Source organism: Alexandromys fortis, unplaced genomic scaffold, assembly GCF_014885135.2.
Source record: "Alexandromys fortis isolate MF-2015 unplaced genomic scaffold, M_Fortis_MF-2015_v1.1 scaffold_62, whole genome shotgun sequence".
In the NCBI taxonomy this organism is placed as follows: domain Eukaryota; kingdom Metazoa; phylum Chordata; class Mammalia; order Rodentia; family Cricetidae; genus Alexandromys; species Alexandromys fortis.
This window is the reverse complement of record NW_026067942.1, coordinates 7,446,834-7,473,466: the sequence shown is the minus strand read 5'-3', so window position 1 is coordinate 7,473,466 and position 26,633 is coordinate 7,446,834. Positions and strand designations below refer to the sequence as shown.

Genomic DNA, 26,633 nt, shown 5'->3' with positions numbered 1-26,633 from the left:
AAACCATATAGGAAAGGCTGAGTATGACGCCATGACCTTGCAATCCCTGTACTGAGGTGGTGGGGACAGGCAGGTCTCTGAGACTCACTAGCCAGCCAGCCCAGATGAACTTCAAATTCCAGACCAATGATAGATCCCATCCTGAAAAACAAGGTGGGCAGCACCTAAGGAAAGACCTCAGGGTTTTCTTCTACTCTCTGCATATGTGAATGCTCACAGTACATGTGCACCTGCACACACATGAACACTCAAACACATGCACACACACAGAGATACACTCTCTCATTTCTCCATAACAATGAGATAAAGGCAATTGGATCTAAGTCAGGGAAGCCGCCAAGTGATAAGAGAATGGGACAAAGTTCTGAGTTGTCTCCACCCTGTTATTTTCTGAAACCTTATCTCTCTAGCTCACTGAAAGCATTCTAAGAACAAAAATGAGCTGAGATATGTCTGGCTTTCCCATTGCCTCCTACCCTTGACTTCCTATGAGAGATTATTTGCAGTTAAAGTAATACCATGCACACAGCTCTTCAGAGTCTATGAAATGTCATTATTCTTGGTGGAAAAGCCTTGGGTTCGTCGCTTGAGGCAGGCCTCTCTACCACCCCGTGACCAGGCAGGAAATGTTGAGAAGAGAGGTGTCCCCACCACAAGACACACAAACTGTGCCTTCAGCCACCATGCCCAGTTCCTCATGGAGGACTGCCCTCTGCCCCTCTCCCTCTACCATAGCAGAGTTTCTGGTGAGTTTTAGGAAGAAAGATGAGTTCTAGAAATGCAAGGAATAAGAGAATGTAGCAAGAAAAAAATTCACAAAAGGGGATACTTCCAGAAATGCCACAAGCTCTTTGCAAAACCTGGGTTGTATAAATGTAGATTAAATTGCCTTTTTAAGCACACATGTATAGTGTGTCTGTTCAAATGCACTTCTGTCTTAGGGAGGCTCAGAGAGTATTCTTAGGCAAAACTACAAAGCTGAGGTACAATTACAACCACAAACTACTACTCAAGCAAGGGAGAAAAGAGATGGATACAAGTGAACCCTTCTTCCCAGCCTGGCAGAGTGTTCATCGCCATTCCTTGCTGAGGCCAGGGGCATGCCTTTCACCTTGGCCACTTTCAGTTTCCAGCCTGATGTCCACTGGTATGAGGCTGTTCCTGTGACCCAAGGCCACTGTCTGATGCGGCACAGCAATCTCCAAGCACTTCCAACAGTCATCAAAGAGTTTACCAAGAGATCAGAAGGGGCCCGGGCTACCTCTGCCCTACGACCAACACTGCCTACCATGTGTGCACAGATGCATGCACACACTTGTAGGAGCATCAACCCAGCTCCCTGATAGATTTGTGACTGAAGATGGATATCCCTTGCAGGAACTGCCTCCTAAACCAAATCCACCAGCAGAACCAGGCAGCCCAGAGAGCAGCCAGCAGGCCTTTCAGGAGACCATGAGAAGGCTGGGAGCCATTGTTGTCTGGAAGGCAGGGGCTCAGATAAGAAAGAGGTGCAGTTTGTGTATGAACTCTGGGGCTCTTCACAACTTCTGGAGTGGGCACCAGTCTCTGCCCTGGGAGACTTCCTGTAACAGACACTCCTGCTGTGTGTGTGTGTGTGTACGCACTCCATCACAAACAAGCCACCTGTGTGTTCATGGTTTGAGAGGGGAGAGGCTTTGGCTCCCATCTTCTTTCTAGAGACTCTGGTATAGTCTTAGTCATTTGTGTTGTTATAACAAAAGTCATGGCCCATATCTGTAACCAGGGCGGGTGGGGCAGACACAGAAAGATTTCCAGAGTTCACTGGCCATCCAGTCCAGCTGAATCAGGTTCAGTGAGAGACATAAGCTCAAAGGATAGAATGAAAATGGTTGAGGAAGACACACACATTTAACCTCTGGCCTCCATGTGTGCAGAGATGCATGCACACACCTGTAGGAACATGTACACCACACATACACACACAGACGTGTGCGTAAGTACACAGACACACAGACACGGTGAGGGAATAGCATATTCAGAGAACTATGCAAAGTGGACAGAAATACTCTGAGTACAATTCAGTGAAATTACATCTGAGGTAGTTGAAGCTCTCAGCTCACAGGCGTTAGGCTATAGCATAGCGGGGAGCTTTCACGGGCTATGCCTGCCTTGTCTGTTCACTGGACACATGACTTTTGGAGTCTCGAGGAAGCTCCTCTACCCTCAGCCTTCCATATCCATCTGTCACCGTGCCCAAAGTCCCATTTTCACATCTTCGATCTCGATTTGAATGGAAATCACCGACATGGCTGAATATGCTTAGCTCACTTATAAGGAAGGGTGAGCCACAGCAGCTGTGGGCATTTAGCAGGGCATGCTGGAGATGGGGGCATGGGTCCCATGCTGGCTTCTGAGGAAGTTGGCCTGAGAGGGCTGTGAAGACAGGCTGGGTAGAGAGGAGGGCACGCCTTAGGCATTTTCCCATGGAAAGGTCCCGTCACAGATTCTTCTGCCTATAGTCTCCAACACACCAATGCCTGCAGCACTTCACTGATCCCTTCCTTACATGTTAGAAGCCACACTCAGCGCCCCTGGGTAGACCAAGGGCTCAGTCCAAGGTTCTAGCAGGCAAAGTCAGGAGATTTGCAAACCAAATTACAGACTTCAAAGCCCAAGTTCCCATGCTTATCTTCACTGCACTGCACCCGAATCTAACAGGTTAAATCCAATTAACTCATAGGGCAGATGAATTGGGGGAGTGTGGGGATTGGTTACACAAAAGGATTTCCCACAGAACCTATGAATGGGATGCGTTTTCTCTTGCAGCCCCAACTGCTCCCAAACAGCACCCACCTTAGGGCCTCAGCAGCAGCTCTCTTCTTTGGGGGTGACATGATGTTTGATCTCACTTCTGGAGTCCTCTCCCACAATGTCCCAGAGGAGACAGGCAGCAAGAGGGGGAGTCACAGAGCACCTCTTCCTTCTAGCCCCCCATTCTATCCTAGTCCAATCTGCATTCCAATCCATAAAGCATATGATTTTATACTAACATAACTCACCCCCCAAACCTTTGGGGTAACAGAGGCCAGGCCCCTTCCAATGGCTCAGCCTCTTTTCCTCCAAGCCTCGTGTCCTAATGCCTGCACTAGTATTCCACCGTCGTATCCCAGTGAGGAGCAAGGGGAGAGGAAAGCTGATTCCAGAGTCATTTAACACATAGTTTTCAGAGTGGGCTTTTAAGCCTGAGTGTGTATTGCTGCCCTTTGTGTAAACAAAGGACTATCTATTATTTGTGTACTGTCTAGTTTTTGGCATTTAATATTAATGCTGTCTAATTGACTGAGTAGACAAACATCTATTCTTGCCCCTCACAATCCAGACTTTGACCTTTTCCTTATCCACAGTTTTTCATCAGATGACCACACCAGGCCTCATTACTTGAAATATCTTCAACATACTGGTGGCTCCCAAAAATTAAAGCCAGCTGGATCTCCATTTTTGTTTCTGAATCTCAGCTCTTAATCTACATGTGTCCTCCACATTGTCCATCGCACATCTACAAACCTGATTGTCTCAAAGTCTCGACCAACTCATAAACAGTTCCATGATTCCAACAGTCCCAGCTCAGACACCCACAGACTGCCTTTTGCACTTTTCTGTATATGGCCTGAGCTGCTGGCCTAGGATTCGTTGCTACCGCTTGCTCCTAACTGACCTCATGGGTCCAGTCTTGCCCTACTCCGCTCTCGACAGAGCTGACAATGGATCATTCCAAGAGACACTACGCCAGTCCGCACTACAGAGGCACCCCATCTCAGGGTAAGAGGTATCGTCTACACTGTTCTTCCTCCCATGTTACTTCTAGACTCGGCCACTGTATAAGGCATCTGCCTCCAGTAACAGCCAAACTCGGCTCCAGATCACACGGCTTTCTTTCTTGCCTTTAAGAGGCCATAGATGGCTGTGCAGTGTCCAAAGAGATGCTGCCAACTTGTCAGGCTCCAACTGTACCACAGGCCTTCTCTGCTGGGCTGGCCCTGTACTGTTGCTGACATGACCGGGTTTGTTATCACAGGGCAGAGACAAGTGGGGTCAGAGACAGGGATGCGCTGGTAAATCTCATTAGCTGCCTGGCGCGAGTGCCCAGTTCTAAGTAAAAACACTTGTAATCTTATTCTGAAATGGGTCAGAAGGCTTGAGCCAACAAGAATTTCAGGCTAAAAAAACACTGCAAGTTTGGGAGCGACTGCCACAGAAGGACGCAGAATGGGTCAGCACCCTGGACAGCAACCTCCATGTCCTGAGGAGGCTGATCCTGTCTTAGAGATGGGCATACCACTCCAGGGAGTCAGACCCATGATTCCAGGGGAATGGAGGTGGGGAAGAGGCCATGCTGTTCCATCTTAGATTCTGTCTTAAAAGGGCATCTCTAGATACTAGCAAGAAATTAAACAAACAAGTCAATAAGTGGATGCTTAATCCACAGGAACTCCAGAAATTTAGGGTTGTCGGAGGGACAGCCTCTGACTTGAGAGCTTCCTGGAAAAGTCATGCCTACCCAGGGACTGGAGGACAGGACCACGGATGCTACAATACATGCTCATAAAGCAAGAATAACAGACAGCAGACAGACTGCTGACAGTCTGACCTTGCAGGCCCATGTTGGCCAATATTCCTACCATACCAGGAAAAAACATCTTTAAAAAGAAACACTACCCAGCTTTCTTTACAGTCTCAGAACCCACTCACTGAAAAGTTCTTTTCAATCCCACTACCTTAATTAAATAAATGGACTTTTAACTTCTGTGACTATATTTAGACCCCATGGAACACTTGCCTTGATATGAGGCTTCTATGTTCAGTGCTGGGTCTGCCTGTCTGAGTAGCTAGCTTGATGCTATGGGTTAATTTTCCTCTTCCATGCCTAGACTCTAAGTCCTATGCTCTGTAGAATCTGAGCCCTCTTGGAGGACTTTGGAACGTTATCTGTGGCGGCAGCTGATGCCCTTCCCACGCCCTCTATTATTTACCTCCTGGGGTTTCATTTGCTGGTTACAATCATTGCCTTCTCTTTCCCTTTATCCCTGCTTCAGAAAAGCTGTCAGTTTAAAATTGATGATTAAAAAATATTTTCCTTTATTAAAAAAGCCTTTGGCAGGAACACCCAAGCTTGGGAAATCGAAAAGGAATTCAAAGTTAACGGCGAGCTAAAAGGAAGGAGTGTGGACATCTTTGCAACAATTGCATGAGAGAGAATTGCAGATAACAAGGCAAAATGAGTGCCAGGGGTAGAAATGAGAAGGAAGTCTGTCTCCAAACCAACACGGAAAACATTGCTCCCTCCAGGTATTCTGACCAGAGAGACCAAGGTGCCTGCTTGGACCTCTGTTCTAGTTTCATTTTGCTGTGATAAAATGTTTTAACCAAAAGCAAAGTTGAGGAAGAAAGGGTTCCTTTGGTTTACACCTTCCAGGTCACAATCCATCACTGAGAGAAAGTCAGGGCAGGAGGCACGGAAGAGCTCTGCTTACTAAACCACTCTTTGGTTTGCTGTCAGCCAGCTGTTTTACATAGCCTAGGACCCCGAGCCTAGGGATGTCACCACCCACAGTGGGCTTGGCCCTCCTACATTGTCATCAAGATGATCTCTCACAGACATGGCCATGGGTAAACCTAGGCAATTCCACAAGACTCCCTAGGATAACTCTAGGCTATGTCAAGTTAACAGCTGACACTAATCAGGGCATCTAACTAGTCTAAACGTCTCACGGATTTTAAAGGACCAGTTTCTGCTTGTGCGGAACAAATGCATCTATTCTATCCCCGTCTCTGAGGGGCAGTAGCTGGGGATATTCAAACGGCTGGGGAAGGGGAAAGTGTTGGCTTCTGAATCCCATGACCACAGACGCTGGGCAATGAAGGCAAGAAAGTAAGGCCACCTTGTAAACCTCTTGCTCATTTCAGTTTATGTTCACATGGAGCGTACCAAGAGAGACGAAGGAACTCCTTTTAAGAAACTGAAACACTCTGGTAAACAGTAGATTCCATGCACATGGCCCCAAAACATCCCCAAAGACAAGAGGAAGGCAGGAGGACCAAAGCTAAGAGTTTGTCTTTGGCAGTTCTAGCCCTCAGTCCTTCCCTGTACCATGTAGGACAAAGGTGTGAGGGAGGGGCTGTACAACACTTTTGACAGATAGGCAATCAGAAGACAAACTGAAACTGTTTCCAAGTCACCTCCCAACCCAGGAGTTTTTTGGAGATGGGTTTTGCTGTTTCCTGGGCTGCCATTGAACTCATCTCAAGACATCCTACCTTGGCCTTCCAAGTTGCTGGGATGGTAGGTATCTGCCACAGTGCCCTTTTATCCTGGAAATTCTGATTTCCAGCTGCAATTGAGCAGCACTGCAGAGGCGCAGTTTTAAGGGGGGTAGAGATAGAGGTATGGATGGGAGTCCCTTGCGGAAAGCTCTGAACCACAGAATGCATATCTCTGTGCAGGGTCTACCACTGCTGTTGGTGCCAACAGTGGACAGACCTCCATTCCACAGGTGCCCAGGCTCCTCCCAGCCCTGCTATGAGGCTCTGCATTGCTCACGTAATGGGAGCTTGGGGTGGATGCTGAAGGACTCCACAGAACCACATGGGGAATGCCGAGAACAGTTAGATGAAAGGCCGCACAGTGGATGGGGTTCCTGGCAGGAAAATCTTGCTGAGTTTTCCCGAAACAAATTGATTAAAGATAGTGTTCTCAGGAGTCCTGGGAGGGAGACAGTGGGGGAGCCGCCAGGGCTGAGTCAGGGCGTCACCTGCTGGAGCTGAGGACAAGTGGTGGCCGCACAAGCAGAGGCCTTCCCAGAAACACTAGGTCATGCAAAGGCCAAGAAAACAAAAGCGAGGACAAAAGGACAAGGACCAGACCTAGCCACCACAGATTCTGAAGGAATTCTTTTATTTCCGGGAATATGACTGTAAAGAATTCTACTGTGTTTCTGGGAGTTTTGGTAGAATCAGTCTCAGCCTCAGCCAAGGGGACTGTTTGCTCAAGGTTACCTTGACCACAGAGTAGTGGCTTACCCTGGAAGGGTCCCCACAGCTCCACATGCTGTGGTCCAGGCCCTTGCTGAGAGCTCCTGACCATGGTGTCTGTGTCTCTGTGCAGGGTCTACCTCTGCTCCTGGGTATTGATTCCCCATCTCTTCCTCTGTGAGTCCCCAGGAGGGACACGTGGGATCACATCTGATACCACATAGGACTGCAATGTTCATAGGTTACAGTTTCCTCTGGGCTGCAGGAAGAGGCACACAGACAAGGTACCTCTCCGTTTCTCCCAGCATGGGGCTGGACACAAGGAGATTCAGGTTAGATGGGGATGAAACTTGAATGACAACATGTGGTTTGGGTCTGAGCCAGCTGTCCCAGAAACATTCATAGCAATACTCATAAATGAAAAATGTCCTTATTATGTTCACAAGGCCTGGGCCTCCCAGCCCATTTGCTTTTGGACAAGAACTCAAGGAAAAGTTGTCAGGAAGGGGATGACGGAGAGCCTGACACAAAGCAAAAGGGAGGTAGTGAGGTACAAGTCATAAAACAAGATGGGAAAAGCTCAGTTCATGATGTATGTGTTTATGCACATGTATGCATTTGAGTGGGTGTGCAAATGTATGTGCATGCACATGTGTGGGTTTCTATGTGTGCACAAAAATGCTTCAGGTGTGCAGAACACTAACTACAAAAAAAGGCTTTGGAGTATTGTCAGCTACAGCATTTATAGTTCCTGAAAATGCATTCCAGCAGGAAGGGAACAAAAGAAAAGGTGAAGATGAAAAGCACTGGGGAGAGAGGAGGAGGCACAGAGCAGGTCCTTTGTAAAGGTCTCCTGTGACAAAGTTAACAGTCCACTTCACAAAAGACAGGAGAACAGCCATCTTTGGGCCAAAGCAGGGGGTCCAGGGAGTAGAGGGGGGAGGAAGAGAGAGGTCCTCGGTGTCCTCCCAGCTGCTCAGAGTTATTAAACAAACACTCAAGATGGGTAGCATGGCCTGGGACAGGCTCTGGGGCAGACTCAGGACCAGAGCCAGAGAAGCTTTCCCAGGAGACTAGGTGGCCTCTCTGAGACTTATGGGACAGGTCTTGTTTAGCTCTTCCGTTCAGGGAGAGAGAAGCACTCCCAGAAACACACAACCTGGTTAGCCAAGAATTCTGCAACCCTGCTGGCCTGCATAGGCCTGGCACCTTGAGGTGGTTGGTGATAGCCAGAGCCCTCCAGGAAGCCAGGCTGCTGGCGTGAGACTGTGGAATGTGGTTGTCCCATCTAGGACAGGACTGGGGCAAATGCAGCCTCTGCTTTACTGTTGCGGGTGGGATCTGTCCCTCAGAGTGCCCAGCTGACAGCACTGCTCAGCGGTGCTGGAGTCGTTGGAAGGTGGGTCCTAGTGGAGGAAGGTCACTGAGTGAATGTCCTCCAGGCCAGTCACCACAACATAAGCAGCTTTCTCTGCTCCAAGCTCCCTGCTAAGATGTCAGACCTAGGGGCCCAAATGATCTCAGACTGAAAGCAGAGTGAGATCAGCCAGTCCTGTTTATGGGTTGACTTAGTTCATATGATTTCTCCTAGCATAGAATCTGTCCTGTATACCTACTGGTTAAATAGTTGAGCAGCCACAAGACACTTTATAGCAGAAGCAGCCTTGGGGCTAAGAGTGGTCTTACTCATTTGTCTCCCAAAGGCTAGGCTCATGTTCAGAGTCAACCCCATATCCCACCACCCTCAGACCCTAAGAGTTGGATTTTTACTATCTAGGTACCTAGTTGGCTGAGTCTGTGGACCCCCACTTCTTGCCACAGGAGGGGCTGCACCCAGCTTTACTTTCCAGGAGCTCAGTGGTATGGATGGTTCACATCTCAGGGGCCATGCAGCAGGCTGTCCCAGATCGGTCCTACCCAACAGCCTTTCTACACTCCTAGCAGCTTGTTCTCCCATTTGCCTTCTAGGGGGAGTGGATGGGCAGCGGATAGAGGTGGATGTTCTCCAGAAGCGTTCAGATCTAGAATGTAGGCAGCTACAGTTCTCTGTGAAACAATGAGAGGTCTTGAGGACCCACGACTCTCTTCTGTTTGACTCTCAGCCTGGGCAAGGTCACTCCATAACCCAGAGGTCATTGTAGAATCTGTCCCAAAGTAAAGGCCATGGTTCTCAAGGCTTAGCAGGCACCAGAGCCACCACAGCTCCAGCAAAACACAGCTACGGTATCTCATCCTAACCCCAAGATGCTAGCTCAACAAGCCTAGGATGGGGGCCAGAATGTGTTTCTTTTTAAACCAAGGACCACACATGAAGAACCAAGCCTGGTAGCTGAGAAGCAGAGAGCAGACCCTGCCAGCAGTGTACTAATTTATGGAGTCAGAGCAGGTGACAAATTGTTCTGAGAAGAAACTATTAAATAATGTACATGAAGAATAGTAAAATGTTTAAGCACCATGCATGAAGAAAGGAGTGCAATGGATAAAAAACTGATGGGGAACTAATTTGGGTCAGGAACAGGAGAGCTGGGGAAGGGCTGAGTAAATGGTTTAGGGTAACTTCCAATCTTCTGGCTTTTCTAGAATAGCCAGGATTTAAATAGTCTGCTTGATTTTTTTTTGAGCCTGGAAATTCCAGTATTTTAGCATCTTAAACTACATTTCCAGATGGCCTCTTGTTCCTAAAAGTAGCTAAAAAGATCTTTGACCATGCACGAAGAACTAAGAAATGGTGGTCACTAGACCCGAAAGACTATCAGTCTGGGACAATGAGATGCCAAGTAGGTAGTATGAGTTAGCAGTGTGTATGGTGGTCTCTCCACCTTCGTTCTGCTCTAGAAACACACCCGGGTAAGTGCCTGAACACCTCTGGGGCATTTCTGCCCATGCCCACCCTGCTTCCCTCCTAGCAGAGCTGGGGCTGCCTGAGTCAGCGCCCAGATGCTTCCATTCTAGAAGGATTTTCAAGCAGGCTCTGGGAACAGAGGCACAGCGCAGCAGGAAACCCACGGTGCACATGTGACCTAAAACCCTTTTCTGGGAGGCAGTCCAGCACGGGCAGAGTGACGGCAAATGAAGGGGGAAGGAGAGCCAGAAGAGGCACAGAGAAAGAAGGCAGGTGTGCCAGTTCTGCACAGTACCACACCCTGGGGTCTAATCGGTGCAATTGCTGATGGACAACAGTGCCGGGATTGTGGCCTTGGGGGCTGTCATGGTTCTCAGCTCCAGGGGCCCCTCCTTCATACCTCCTGGCTCCATTCAAACTGCACCTGTTGGGGCTGTGCACACACACACACACACACGCACGCACACACACACACACACTCACCTTGCCACACTGGGCTTTGTGGCAAGGCTCAGAATGTACTTTCCACAAAGGCGAATTTAACAATGTGCACTCCCCCTGGTTGTTCTTATTTCACCCTCCTGACAGCTATAAAAGAGAAGAAGGGATGTGGCCTCTCTCCTTTTGAATGAGGAAACCTGGGCTCTGGAGGTGTGGTCTGCTCAGGGTCATACAATGGCAGAATGGTCCCACGGCGACAAGTGCCTTCAAATGCAGCCCTCTTTTGAACCATCTGTGTGCCCTTGAAGACACCAATGCCAGTTTTCATACTCGGGCCCCTCACTGGGGTGCCAGGGGGCTACAGTTTCATACTGTAAACTATGGACCATATGACCCTTTTAGGTCCCAGGCAGAAGGCACAGCAATAAGATTTCCTGCAGAAGCAGACAGAGAAAGGATGCATGTGGGCTCTGCGTGGCTCTGGGGTCTTCTGAATCAGGAGAGCCGATGGACCACAGGGACACTAAGGAAATGTGAAAGGCTTCCCTGAGAACCAAAGTGAGCTCTGGAGAAGCAAGGGACAAGGTGGGGGCTGAGTTTTAAATAGAGGGTTGCCTTTATTGACCCGAGAACTGCCCAGCTCTTTTTATCAAATGTGTTTATGCTATGGGGTTCTATGCAGTCTCCTCCCCAGGTATTCAGAAGAGCTAGAGAGAGATGGGACTACCTGCTGCTGGGTTACATGTGCTCTGGCTGCCCCTGCAGCAGCTGGATCAGGAAGTGGAGATTCAGCACGGGGCATATGGTCTAGACCTCAGAGCTTCCCTTTCATTCTAGTTTATAAGTAGGAGATAAGAAAGGCAAGGAAAAAAGGCACTTAAGGTCAACGTGTTTTAAATCTTCACCCCGTGGGTCAGTACTTAGCGAAGAACAGGGCTGTCATGTGCCCCTGTGTTTACCGGGGATCTAAGGAGCAGCTTCATAAACCGTGACGACTAGGAGACAAGATGAAGTCACGAGGAACACACACTACCCATCCCTGTCTTCACGTGGAAATGAGCACAGCACTCACTGGAAATCTACTTCACCTTTTGCAAAGGGCCCTTCTACTGTCCTTCATCCACGATTGACACGTGTACATGAGAGTGTGCTGTGACACGCTACAGTGCAGGGTTTTCCCAATTCCGATTGCACTGTCCCACCAACTGGTTTATACTTGTAAAACAAGATGTAACCATCCTGGTAAAGGAACCACACAGTTGCCCAACTGTGCCCAGGGGCATCATCAAAAGGAAACTACATGCATGTCACTTGCTGCCAAAACACTTCTTGAGCAAGGAGCAGTCAGCTTCACACTGAGTGTGCGCACTTGGTGCGAGGGCTGTGTCAGGCCCTGAAGCCTTGTGCATTGGCCTCCCGCTTGTCTTGTGGTTGCTTTTGCTCTTTAGGGGGCGAAGCTTTGAGGTGAGGCCAGGTCTTGAGGTGGCTTCAATCATGTAGGAGGTACAGGTAGCCAATAGGGAGCCAACAGGAGTCCCCACTGCCCAGGGAATCCCAGACGGGAATGGGTGGGATGGAGGGGGCATTCTAAGCTCCATTAAGCCACAAGCACCTCTTCATGCCTGGCATCAGCCATCAGAAAACAACTGTACATCTCATAGCCAAATGGCTTCAGAGACCGAGAAAGAAACCCCCACTCCACAGAGCAGTTGCAGGTCTGCACCTGACACAGGGCTGCACGATGAAGGGAAACTTACTACTTGGGAACAGCAATAAAAGAACCAACCAAGAGAGAGTGTTGTGGTAGAATGTGAGTTACACAATCCTAACAAGAACCTTGCCTGAGCATGCTGCTCCATGGAGGGGATCAGCCAAGGCAACCTGCTACTCCTTCCCCCAAAGAGACTCTATTCTTCCTGACAAGGATTCACTCACTGCCAGGGCCTGGACTCGCCTTTTGGCCACCTGTCGATCCTCTTTGGCTGGGTGTCTTAGCCTGTGATCCCCCAAACTTCCTGCATTAGCTCACTTGAACCACTTCCTGGCTTCATTCAGAGCCCCAGACCAGAACTCTTCACCCTGGTCACAACTGGCCTGCCCTAACTGTTCCTGCTGCCCAGACTTTCAATGTCCCCTGCTCATGGCTCCCACCCAGCACTGTCTGACTCCACATCCCAGTCTTTGCTCCTTTCTTTGTCCCAGTTTAATTCTCCCTTTGTCCATCAAATATGGTAGCCAGGTCTGGCCTCGCCATGGAGACTCAGCCCTTGGAACCTTGTGGTCTCTTGTCTCCACAAATGCCACTAGAGTCCACGCCGGCCCTTCATAAGAACCCAGACAAGACAAAGATTCAGTTCCTCCTCAGAGCTCTAAAATGTGTATGGGCCTTGTGTTTATAAACACACTTTGGATAAGACTCTTTTATGTTTTATTTCCTCAGTAGTGTTCCTTTCCTATAAGGCAGCAATATGTGGTCATCAATTTCTGTATCCACACCCCAGTGCTATATCCCAGATCCCTTCCATCAGCCCAGCCATCACCCGTGTGACTACAGCTTGGTGGGCAGCCCTGTGTGTCCTTATTCAGGGCCTTGACGCCCCTCATCAACACAGACATGGGGAGCTGCTTCCATCCCAGTTATTGCTGTTCACCGACCACTGCCTGTCCATCTCGTGTGCAAGCATTGACTGACCACTGTCTGTCCATCTCGCGCGCAAGCACTGACTGACCATTGTCTGTCCATCTTCTGAGCAAGCATTGACTGACCACTGTCTGTCCATCTCATGCGGAAGCACTGACTGACCACTGTCTGTCCATCTCATGCGGAAGCATTGACTAACCACTGTCTGTCCATCTCATGCACAAGCATTGACTGACCACTGTCTGTCAATCTCATGCGCAAGCATTGACTGACCACTGTCTGTCCATCTCATGTGCAAGCATTGACTGACCACTGCCTGTCCACCTCGTGTGCAAGCATAGCAGATCCCAGCTCAGCTGCTCAGGGGAGGCAACAAGAGTCTGAATTTTTGCAAGCGCTCAGGGGTGTGGTGCTGCTGCTGTGTGGATTGGCCCTCTGAGGGTCCCCTATGTGTGGAGGACCTGCAGGTGCAGGCAGAGGAGAGGACTTTCCCAGGCCACGGGTGACTGGCTTGGGTCCCTTAGGAGGCACAGAAGGAGGTCTACAGGGCCTGTGGGCTGCGAGGCCTTTTCCTACCCTGCCACTGAGGTCCTGAGTGCGACCTCATGTAGGGAGTTCCCTGGGTGTTGCTGGTCCTAGGTCAGAAAGGCCAGGCTGTAGCTGAGACCCAGCTCCATTTAAATCCCAGCAATGCAAGCCTTGACAAGATTGTTTGGGGCATGGGAGGTGCTGATAGTAAAATGAGACCTAGTTTGGGTTCTGCTGGAAACAGAGCCCAGACCAGGCTTAGGGATTTAACCTTCCTCCCAAATCTTTAGTTTTGTAAGCCAAGTCACAGGAGCGGATCATGGTCTTTCAGCTGTATTTTAAAATCTGTTGAGCTGTAGGTGGAATCTTATTTTGGCTGGGCTGGGATTATAGGGGAATCAGAGGACAAAGAGAGGAATTGCAAGTCAAGCAGGGACAGGTGTGGAGAGGATGCCAAGTTGTCAAGGCTCAGAGACCTCCCTCAGGGGCCACTCTTCTACGGCGCTCAGATTTTCTGCTCCCTGGAGCAGATGGGATAGGAAGATTACTATCATGGAGGGCTGGTGAGGACCCAAGAGCTCATTTGACTTTACCGTTTCCTAAGTAACAAGTTTCAGTCCAGAACTTGTTCTAGGGGCAGACTCGAGCAGACCCCCATGCCAGCCCATATTTCAGGACAATAGGTGCTTAGTGGAAGTGACCCTTCTTAACGCCACAGTGGAGACTTCCTCCTCCCGGAGGAAGAGCAAGAGCAAACATGGGCCAGGGGGAATCTCCTGGGCAGATCTTTCTGGAAGAGGCATCTCTAGGGAAGGGTATGAGCAAGAAAGATAAGTAGAGTTGGTGCCGGAAGGCTGGACTGGGCCATGGCAGGGGGTGGGGGTGGGTCATATGCAGAAGTAAGTGCCTGCCACAGCCCAGTAGGTGGGATTCAAAGCCACTTTCAATTGCAGTTGGAAATAGAAGTTTACAAGCCATCTCGGTCTGGACCTTATTCAGAAACTGTCAGGAATTATCAAAAAGTTCAGAACAAGAAAAGGACACAGAGCTGGAAAGCCAGACATAGGTTGGGAAATGAAGGCATGGTTACAATCCCCTTGTCTTAGCACACTCGCCACCCCTATTAGCAGGAAGCTGTGGCTACTACTATGGCTACTGCCCAGCTCAGGCCAGCACCTGAGATGCCCAAGTCCTTGGTACTCTGTGAATCCCTCTTTCAAGCATATGGTTCCTCTGGGTAGCAAGGAAACACCACTCATGAGAAGCCTGAGAAAAATTATCTTTTACTCTGAGAGTTAAAGAAACTAGTTATTGACCCAAATGCTTAGACCCCATTCCAAAACCTACCAAGACAAAGATGCAGCTTACACAAGAATACTGTTTGAAAGAAGGAAACTTTTGTTCTGGGCTTGAGGCCCTTAGAGAGGACTGGGAGGGGCAGAAGAAAGGGGAGGAATATGGGAAGAGAAAGGAGAGGGAGGGGCAGAAGAAAGGGGAGGAATATGGGAGAAGAAAGGGGAGGAATATGGGAAGAGAAAGGAGAGGAACAGAATAAAAGAAGGCAGAGGTAAAACGGGGTGGGGTTATGGATTACATTATGTGTTCCTAAATATATTTCCAAGGCCTAAATCTGTGACCTATGCAGGTAAGGGGTCCTTGCAAATGTAACCCCTCCAGAGATCTCAGGATGGACCCTTCTTGGGTTCAGAGGAAGCCTGCTTCCAAAGACTGATGTCCTTATAGGAAAAGGAGAGGGAGATTGTCCACATTGACAAGGGGATGAAGGGCATCTGAATATTGACAGAGACCATGGCCAGACTTCCACAAGTCAGCCACAGGCAGTAGCCACCAAAGGCTGGTAGGGGCTTCCCCTATAGACCCGGAAGAAGAACAGCCTCACAGATTTAGATTCCCAACGTATGGACTCCAGAGCTGTGAGATTAAAAAAAAAAAATCCTTGCTGTTTGAAGCCAGCGGGCTGTCACAAACACTGGTACCTTAGGGGATTCCTGTGGGACTGGATGTTAGGACCAAGAGCATCACTTCCTAGACTCTTCCTTCCCTTGACTGCTCCCTGTGAAGCTGGGGAATCCTAGGGAATGCAGGGTGCACACGCAAAGCAACTGGAAACTAGGGGAGTAACTGTGACTCAAGGTCCAGATGCCACTGCCAGCCCAGAACCAGGCTGCCCCATGGGCTGCCCTTGGCCACAGTGAAAGGGAAGCAATGTCCTGCCATGAACACTGTCTGAGTCATGTGTTCAGATGTGCGCATGGCTTCCACCCTATCAGCAGCGAAGCACACGTGGCTTCCACCCTATCAGCAGTTATGTAGGCTTGGCTGATGTGGGAGTGTCATATCAATCTGTTGATTTCATTGGCTGAGCAATAAAGAAACTGCTTGGCTGGCCCTCATAGGTTAAAGCATAGATGGGAGGAGTAAACAGAATAGAATTCTGGGCGGAAGAGGAAGTGAGGTCAGACTCTGCTCTGCTCCTGGACAGACCCGACAGCTCTGCTGGAGCAGAGACGCCATGCTCAGCTCTCCCAGGCAACTCCAACCCACGATGGACTTAGGCTAGAATCTTCCCGGTAAGCGCACCTTGGGGTGCTTACACACATGATTAGAAATGGGCTAGTCCAGGTGTGAGAATTAGCCTGTAAGGGCTAGAGTTCATGGGCCAAGCAGTTCTTTAAATGAATATAGTTTGTGTGTTGTTATTTCGGGCATAAGCTAGCCAAGCGGCCGGGGTGTTGGGGACGCAGCCCCGCCGCTCTTATTTCAACACTTGGCTCCCACCCTATCAGCAATGAGGCGCACGTAGCTCCCACCCTATCAGCAGTGAGGCATGTATTGTCACCTCAGTCAAGGCCTCAGGATTTTAAGTGTCCCACGGTCAATGCTGGGAGGTTGTAGACATGAGTTATTTTTAAATCCCTTGAAGGATCCATAGCTTAAGAGACTCTGGCCCTCAAGGGCCTCATACTCATTTTCTATTCTTCTCAACACCCACTCTTGCTCAGTCCATTTTAAATATGAAGGATTTTTTTTCCCACAAAAGCCAATAGTCTTGACGGGAACATTTAGTTTCCATGAATCACGCGTCCACAAATTGCTAATCACTGCATGGTGCTTTGCCAATCCTCACCTCTCCCCTAAAGAAGAAACAAAGCTTCCCTGGTCAAGCAGAGCTGATTTCACAACACGAATGATTAGCAGGGGTAGGAGACACTTGGGGAACTTGCAGAGAGCAGGTGCTGGATTTGTTCTCGACTCTCTTTCTCCCTAGTGCAGCTTCTGGGATAAGCCATTTTAGGGACACATACACTCAGATACACCCACCACCAGTGCCAGCACAACAGCACCAGAGCCGCCATTACTGCCCACAGAGAGGTCAGGGCACCTGGGTAGCAAGCAATCTTCAAGGTATGGATATATGGGGTATATACACATGCAGGTGCAGACAGGGGCCAGCTCTGCAGAGGGATGCAGCAGTGGCCAGAGCCCGTGTGATGGCAGCAGGGATGCTTCCTAGACCCTACCATACTATGACTCCTGTGCACCAAGAATAGTCTTCTGCAGTGACAGGGAGGGCAAAAAAGAAGACCAGATGCATGGGACAGAAGACAGCTCCGCCGGCAGGGTCTCTGGGGTGGTGGAAATGATTGCTGGTGGACTCCAGGGAGCTCTGCTGCCCATGGCTGCAGATAATTGGGCCCTGCCTCCAGCACTCGTCAACAGGCTTGGAGCTGAACACATTCCTGTTCAGGTTCCAACCTGAGCAAAATGTCAGTGAGGAATTAGGAAGTGCTTAACACAAAGCCCGGGATGAAGATGCTGGCCGTGCTCCAGCGGCCTCCGCCTGTGGTTCAGCAGCCAAACCAAACTGCTCCACTGCTGTGCTCATATAGCCAGGAGGGGGAGGATTGGGAAAACCTGGATTTGGCATACAAGTCCTTCTTCTTACCCAGCTCACACTCTGGGGTTTGCAAAGGCGTCTGACTCCCTGGGCAAGGAGCTAGGCTGTGCCAAACAGGCACAGCTTCCGCTCCTCCAAAAACAATATGTGCAAACCCACTCACATCCCCAAACCTCCCAGGCATAGGCATCTCTGCTTTTATCTCTCAAGCCTCCCCTGCTCCCCAGGACAGGTTTTCCCCCAGGCTCCACCATTTCTGAAGGAACTGTTCCGAGTACTCCCCACTGCCAACTGAATCAAACCGAGGAGTGGCCCCCAGCACTGGCTGAGCTGCTCACCATTGTTACACAGCTTCTTTTATGAGCTCAAGTTCAGGTAAGTTCCTCCAACTGCTGGAATTAGGACCTCAAGGAAGGAAAGGGCTGCCAGGGCACTGCATGGTGCCTGCGAGCTGTGGGCCATAACACTTCTCTCTGTCGAGAGTTCCAACATCCTGTTTCCCACGTTCTCTCTTGACACATTGTCCTCCCACCTCCACCATCTGCCACAGGGTTTGTCCCAAGCCTGCAGAAGCCTCTCTGCCTGCTCACGGTGAGGCAAACCCATCACTTCACCCAGATGGTCCCAGAGGGCTCCTAGAGTGCAATACCACACATCACCAATAGGAGGTATCGGGTGTGGGCTGTGAAGTGCAGGATTTTAGATCCTATAATAACATGACCAGGTGACCTCTTTCAAAACTCTGTACTCCATAAACCAGAAGTTATCATCCTATCTGGTTTGGGCAATTGCAAGAAGTCTGCTTGGAAGTACAATTGTGCACAGAAGCTGTCTGCAACTAGCTTTCCAAGGACTAAGGCACAATCCTCAGCACGCTGCCTGAAGCAAGGTGCATTAAACCTGTCATGGAGGATAGGCTGGCTCTCATTACTATGCACAGCCCAGGAAGAGTTATGCAGATGAAAAGGCCTGGGAAGCAAAGGTTTGGGAGCTGCTGGGTTGCTATAATATTGCCGTGTGCTGTGGGAATTAGAGAGGATGGGCGATGGACTCACTCAGCCCCCGGCAGAATCATTTCCCCATCCATACTGACACTCGTTCTACAAGGGCAATAGCTAGCCCTGAAGGATGTCCTGCCCTAAGAGCCTGAGCAGCTCCCATGGAATCTTCAGGCAACTTCTCCTTAGGAAAAAGCAGACAGGGAAAGACCTAGAAATGCATCTGGGATTTGGGAAACTGACCAGAGGTTTCCTTCTGCCAACTTTCTTGTTGAGTTCTTAGCACTTAGCAAATCAAACTTATTGCTCTCACTCAGCACATCTGGACAAATACATGATCATCAACCACAGTCACTCAAGTAGCTACCTTGTTAGCCTCCCTGAAGCTCAGGCATACCTGGAAGGTTGCAGGGTTTTTCTCTGGTGGTAAAACTGACGCCTCTCACCAATGCCCACCTAGAGCTTTTCCTAACTCCTCCTCTGGTTCACTGTCATCATGCTCCTTGTTTATAGCCTTGGTCACAGTCCTGGCGAGGCTCTCTGGCCTCGACTTGAGTCTTCAGGGCTCTTCCAAGCTGTGCATGTCCACTTAGGCTAGTATCTGGCTGCAAGCTGTCAATCCTCTGGCCTCTCATGATGGACAGAAGCAAACTGCAGCCCTGAGTATTCCTGCCACAGAAGGTTTCTGCCCCCCGCCCCATCTCCACATCAGCAGAGCTGAGCCACAAGCCAAGGAGAAGCTGGTTAGAATCATCCAGCCACATTATACTCCATAGCTCTCCAATGTGAATTGCAGCCTCAGCCCCAGATCCCATCCCCGAGCAGGTAACAAACTGTCTAACACCAATGCCATTGAGCAAACACTGGCAAGTCTGCTCCATGTGCCCAGATGCACTTAAGTGCTGTCCAGGGACCTGCTCTTATGCAGAGCCTCTCGGCAGGTAACAGGCATGGGTGCTGCAGCTTCCTCACAGCAATGAAGGCCAGAACTGCTGACCAGAGACCCACAGTCACCACCTGTAAGATGACCACCACAAATCAAAGAACACAGTCTTGGTCATTGCCAGATCAGTTCAGATTTGAACTCCAGCTTCTCAGTTCAGGGCATGTTATTTAACCTGTGGGGCCTCTGTATCCTCAGCACCTTAGTGGGATAATACTACATATGAAGAAAGACTTTAGTGCACACTTGGCAGAGGAGATTATTATTTGTTGCTGGCTGAGATCCCCGATACCCAGGGCCTCCTGGGAAGGAAAGAGTGGGGATATTATAGGGCGATAGGAGCAGAACTCCGGAGGGAGAAAGAAGGATGGTTTCTCTGCAGATGCCATCTGGCAGGCAAGGCTTTAAATAACTGTAGCAACAAGAGGGAGACATGGCATTGATCAGTGGATGTCTGTTTTCTTGTTGGCAATTTGAGTGTTTACTCATTCAGTACTTAATGTTGTAAGTCAGCTGGGCAGGACAGAGAAATGGGTCAAGCAGACACGGCCCGGCCCGTGTGGAACTTGTAGACAGCAAGGGAGACATTCAGTAAGTGGTTAGTTAGAAGTATAATGAGAGTCACAAGGAGGTGAGTGGTGCTCACTGGATCAGAACACAACAGGCTTCCCTAGACTGAGATTGAAGAGAAGCTATGTGGAGCGAGTGTCCCAGGGAGGGTTGGAAATTTCACTCTAGAGGTCTGCACAAAGTACAGGGCTGTTGGCAACATCAGCGACACAGCCAACCAAGTTTACAGTGAGAAGATCCAAACCAGAGCAGTACATGACGCAGTGTTGGAGATACGGTGTACACAGACACACAGGAGACACTGGGCACGCAACTCCTGATGCAGGTGTTCAGCATCCTTTGGGAGAAGATGAGCTGCATGGATGAAGAGATTCATCTGATCTCTTGAAAGGCAGATGTTATCACAAAAGTTACAGGGTGGCCTGGGTTCACATCCTGATGCTCCACTTTCTAGGAGATGCTAGAATAAAATCAGTGAGTACCCAGAAAATGTGGAGGAGCAGTTCAAACTCAAAGACAGAAATCTAAGTGTGGATGGGCATTTATGTACAAACAGGAGATGTGTCAGAAACACGGAATGTGCCTGGACTAACAGAATAGAAAAAGGAACTCACAAGCAACGCTTCGAAACTGACCGGTTAGAAAACATGAACAGCCTCCTAAAGTTAACACCTACAGTCCAGCTGAGGGCAGACAGCTCTGTGGAGCACTGACTGTCTGTCTGTGCCTCAGAAATAAAAGCACCCAGGGCACCTGTAGTAGGAGGGAGGGGCCTGAGTGTAGGATGTTACCAAGGACTCTGTGTGTGTGTATGCTTGTGTGTCAGAGAGAGAGAGCATGGAAGAGTGTGTGTGTGTGTGTGTGTGAGAGAGAGAGAAAGTGTGTGTATGTATGTAAGAGAGAGGATGTGTGTGCATGCACGAGTGTGTGTTCATGCACGTGTGTGTGAGAGAGAGAAAGTGTGTGTATGTAAGAGAGAGGGTGTGCGTGCATGCACAAGTGTGTGTTGTGTGAGAGAGAGAGAATGTGTGTGTGAGAGAGGGTGCATGCACATGTGTGTGTGCGTGTGTGTTTGTGTGTAGTAGCAGTAGTACAATAGTAGTAATAGGAGGGGGGGTTCCCAGCCTGGAGCATCTTTCTGCTTCATCAGCAGCAAGACTCCCCTCTCAGACTCAGCCCCCCATCCATCCTCTACAGAGCTTCTTCATCCATGAATGCAAATGTCTCTCTTGGTGATAAAGTTCCCAATCTGGGACCCGTTGCATGCCTGAGCAAACATGATAAAGACATGCTGCTCCCCACAGAGTGCATGGCCTGGGGTTTCCCAGTACTAGGTCAGATCTTTTCCAGTCCATGGCAAACACAGCATCAACCACCACACCCCAGATGCCCCTCCGCCATGCGGTCTGGGTTGGGAGAAACTCTACCCATGATGCAGTTGGCAGCACCACCCTTCCAGGAACCACCCTGGTGACAGTTCTGGTTCTAAGGTGCTAACCCAGGCTTCAGGATGATCTGCCCCAGAGATTCCTGGGGATTGGAATTTAGTTCCCCGATCCCCTATTCCTCTGACTCTTTAGCAGCTGATGGGACAATGGCTTTCCTAAACAGCAATCTTGTGGCCATAGCCTGTGTCAGTCCTCCATCTTAGGGGCTCCCTGACTCCAGCAGTGACTCTGGTAAGAGCAGCGCCCACTGATGGCTGCCAAAGCATCCTCCTGAGGGGTATCCCTGTGTAAAAGAATAAACTGGGAACAAGACAGTTCAGGTAACTCTCCCAAGGTTGAGTCAGGCCTTGAATTCATGTACTCTGACTATGGCATTCACACATTTTAATGATATAATCAAAGATTTATTTTCTTCAAAATCTTCACTGTATATTCTATTGTACAATATTATGCTAGTTAAGGATATTTTCATGTACGCATACATTGCATATTGAACATATGATCTCATGCCCTCTTCCATGTCCCCTCTATTATTAGTACCCTGGACAGTTCTCCTTCCACTCTCATGTCATGCATATATGTGTGATTTTATGTGCTTATAAAAAAATCTAGTAACTGCTTTAGAGAGAAAAAAAGTTTGTTTGAGACTGGCTTAAGAAGGACGGCATTTTTAACAAGCACCCTATACTGTCCCCATCTGATTGTTCTGAGCACCAATGGCTTCCATTCCTACAATGGAAGGAATGTGATAGGGCTATCACCTTACGCTGTGTGAGGGATGTGCCTAGCTCCTCCTCATCCCATCCTGTGGTACCCACTGTGGGAGGCAGTATGAATCCACAGATGGGCCCCTATCTCCAGCTAGCAAGCGGCAGAGCTTAGCCGTGAGGTGACATTTCCTAAATTCATACTCAGCCCAGAACGCCACTGTTTTCTGAGAAGGAGCAGATCCAACCCGACCACTGCATTGGACACTGACATGATGAAGAGTGGCCCCTCAGTCTTTCCCGGGTCTCTAGGGGACTCTCCTCATGTTTGCTGGGGTCCAAGCAAGAGCAAGACCCGTGAAAGACTGCACAGGTCCCCAGCACCAACTCCCGATCCTGCCGAGGAGGCGGGAGGCGGCTTTTGATTCATACTCTGTTGTTTCACAAAGATTATAGTGGTGTCAGTCACATCCCCCATCCCCTTTCGCCACCTCTAATTCCGGCACCATGATTTTATTATCCCTCTGGCTTGACAGTCAAATAGATGATTTTAATTTCACAGAAGCCTTTGCTATGGCAGGATGACAAGGAAAGTATTGGCTATGCAGAGATCACTTAAAAACTCAGGCTAGGACACACCAGCGCTCAACAGGAAAATGCGTGCTACTTCTAAGCACCTGGCTTTATAGTCTTTCTTCTTAGTTTACCAACATTCCTCAAGAAGAAGGAAGAAGACAGAGGACTCCCCAACACCACCTATGAGTAGGGCTCTCTACAAACCTCTCAGGTTCTGAGCTCTTCTTCTGCGGAAGAAAATGTCCTTTGGTTAAAGTGGGAGAAGTGTACACATGGCATTCAAGATCGTTCACCATGGCAACCTCTGCTTTAGAAAGCCCCTATTTTGAAAGTACTGGTGACTGGGGTTATCAGCTCCCTCCAAGATATACCAGGTTGAGCCCTAATTATGATTTTAAAAAATCCCTCCTGGAATAAATTACCATAAGCAAACAATGCAAAAATATTCACATACACAACAATACTGGCTTTGAAAAGAAAGCCCTACACTCTGAGGATGAGAAGCGCCCATCCAACTACCTGCATGCCAATTATCCCTGGCACTGGCTGCTGGTAATTATCTAATTGCTTATATGCTGGCATCCTTGAGTTGTGGTACATTTGATCTACTTTCATAATGATCGATCCCTGAGCCCCAAGAGGTGACACCTCTTCCCCACTCACTGGAAAGTGAAGCCTACGGAAATCATTAACCAAAGAAACAGATCTGCTCCTAACACAAGGGGACCAAGCATGACTTCAACTCTTCAGGCCTGGAAGTGGAGGTAGGGGTGGACAGCAGGGCAGTAAAAGGGACTAATATGGACAGGGGCTTCCCACAGGGATGGGTTACTTTGACTGTGTTGGGTTTTGAGACGGGGTCTCACTAAATTGCCCAGGCTGGCTTCAAACTCAGTCTCTATTCCAGTTTGCCCTTGAATTTGCAATCCTCCTGTAATTCTCAGCATATGCCACCATGCCCAGCTTTGCTCTGCTGTGTTACACTTTGTTTAAAATGCACAAAATTAGCAATAGCATTAACCAGAGGACCATTGTGCTGGCTTCTGCTAGTTGCTGTTGTTTTGTCTGAGACGAGGTCTCCCACTGTAGCCCACCCAGCTACACCCAGGCTAGCCTTGAACCAGCAGCAATCCTCCTGTCTTAGCCTCCTTCCCAAGTGCTAGAATTACAGATGTGAGCTACTACACACTAGATATTAGCTTATTTTTATAAATGAAGGAGCAAGGGCTTAGTTGTCCAAGAGTGCCCAGCTAGTCAGCAACAACTCTGCATTCAAATAGAAGCTTAGCCCCAAAGCAGCTCCTTTCTAAACAAGGTCAGTCAGGCTGCTCCCCAGCATGTGAGCTAGACCAGAACTCTCCATGTGCATTTCTGGTGCCCCACTGCTAGTCTGGGGTCTGGTACGCTTCACTGCTTCTGAATCCATTGGTGTAAGCAAAAGTCATTGGAGATGCTTAGGAGACAGCCAGACTATCCCCTGAGCCAACAAACCCAAAGAAAGCTAAAGAATATCACAGTGGGAAAGGCTGGGTACCACTCCCCTGGGCTGGACCACCAAGGAGCACCCCACCATTAGTCACAAGTGTACGGCCAGGTTCAGATTCTGTCAGTCAATATCTGGGTGATCTTGGAAAAGGGATTCTCTTCTGCACAGCCTCCTGGTTGACTCCCTTGAGAAAAGGCAACAACCTGGTAATGCCACAGGCTGCTCTGTGGATTTCAGAGCTGACATAATTCACCACTGGGGCACCCTCCTGGGGTTGATGCTGTCTTACTCGTGCCTGCGGGAGGATGCTTGCAGAGCCAGCAAGCACGCTAGCCAGGCTTTGGCATGATGGTTCCACTCTCTTCCCTTCATGACTCCCCCTAGGCTGCTCCCCTCAAAGGAAACCAGACTCTCCTGGCTCCCTGCTGATAGACCTGCAGGCTCCACATAGCTTGGCTGCTACAGTGAGTTCTGCAGAGCAGAAATTCCGAGCATGGGCAGAAGGTCCCCTCTGTGAAAAGGCACAAGGTTATAGTGCATGGGATATTACCGAAGAGGAAACAGAGTAAAGATGAACTTCACCGAGCCCCTCCTGTGCCCACCCAGCAGGAGCCCCCACTCCATTTTCTCCAGATGAGGAGGCCTTCTTACTTGTGCAGAACTGGAGAAGAATTAAACAGGAGAGGCAGGATCCAAACCAATGCCATTTGTTTTGAGACTCACAGCAAGAAAGACAGAAGGTCCCATGCTGTCTCTGAGCCTGGCTCTGTATTTACCTTACAACGGCTTTGTAGGACAGGACAACATGACCAGTCCCTTCCTGGGCTAGACTCTTAAACAGTGCTGACACCTGGGGAATGCTTATCCAGCTGGGCTTAGGAGTAAAGGTCTGAATCTTGGAATATGGAGGCCAGAGGAAGCCAGGATGCTTCAAGATGTTTCTGGTGGGTTCTAATTCTTTCATTTCCAGCCAACACTCTGGCATTTCTGTAAAATGTCCTATTTCTGTAAAATGTATGAAGATGGTGGGGACAAGATAGAGAGATGGGCTGGCCACTGAGGCACATTCTGGCTCAGAGTTTTTGCTGTGTGCTGGAGGAAGGCTTTGAGATGAGACAACTCCCCAGACAGATGCTGAGATGGCACAGTGTCCCCAGAACTCTTAGCAAATAATTCACTTGGCTTTTGCCAAGCTAGAAACAGCCACAAGAATAACTTTACTTCATCATGAAAAAAAAATAAAACAAGGAGAATAATTCATGCATGCTATGTTCTCATCGTCGGTGCCCTATGCAACCATGAATTAATTCGCAGAAGGACACAATGGGAGATGACAATGGTCGCGCCAAAATGACGAGTCTCCTTTTCCAAGAAAAGAATGGCTCTTTACATAAAGCTGTCACTGAAATTCCTTTGGCTCAATACCAGACTTAGAGGGTCTTGGGTTGGGAGGGAAGTTCACAGGCCAAGCAGCTTGAGTTTTCATGAGACGCTTGAGTTCCTCCCATGATGCTCCTCAGCGGGGAATTAAGAGACCCTAAACACCCTAAGGCTACACAAAAAAAGCACCATCTTCTCTTCTCTGGGGACCTGACACTTACAAGGATGCTTCTAGACTGTCCACAGCTTTGGTTCCTCCTCTTCTCCAGAGCTGTCAATCATTCTATATGTATAAAAATAATCTGACCACCGAGACAGCACTGGTTTTGGCTGTTATTTTTAAGACAGATTTATTTGATCTATAATTATTCTAAAATTATTACTCCTCCAAATAACTCAAATCTCATATTTTTCTACCCATATCACACAGCAACACTGAAAGCTGATTATAATCAACTGGCTTTCACAGAAAGGAGGAATAAACCAAAAAATAGATTTTAGGAGAATCCACTTGGCTAAAAGTATCTCCATCAAGCATCCCAAGTTAGCCAGCAGACAAGTTAGGGACACTTCTCTAGCAGTTCTCAGCCTACCCTGGAGGATGGGTGGGCAGGCTTCTCTCCACCACCTCGTATTCATGGTGGGGAAGGAGAGGCCCAGAGGCCCATCTTTCCCCTTGACATTAAATGCTGCACTGGGAGAGGCCCTAGTGAGGAGCTTTGTGCCCTCAAGGCTCTATGAGATTACCCAAGAATTCCACAAGGCCCTGACAACCCCCCCCCCCCGCGCCCAGTGTCCCAAGAACTCCAGGTTGGTCTTGAAGTTCTGCCATGATCACAAGAAAGGAAATAAAACATGAATTCATACTGGAAAGCTGAGGCAAAAACAACAGAGCTCGAAGACCAATCTGAGATATGGCAGAGGGAAAAGATCAATGTTGGTCATGAGAAAGTTCAGCATAAACCAGACCTGTAACTAGAGCCAGGGTCCAGGACTGTGAGGGGCTGGTCAGTGGGGTGGATATGACGTCACTATGGGAAACATCTTCTGACTGATGATCCCTCTTGGTCAGGAGTGACCATGCTAGAGTTTACCAATGGTGACGGATGATGTACAAGAAAGTCAGTCACAAAGGCGGGTATG

General features: G+C 49.0%; 1 protein-coding gene across 2 annotated transcripts in view; it reads right to left on the bottom strand.

Moving 5' to 3' along the window:
- Kcnh1 (potassium voltage-gated channel subfamily H member 1) overlaps window positions 1-26,633 on the bottom strand; it is a 278,882-nt gene that overhangs the window by 30,318 nt on the left and 221,931 nt on the right. The gene's annotated exons all lie outside the window — the stretch shown is intronic.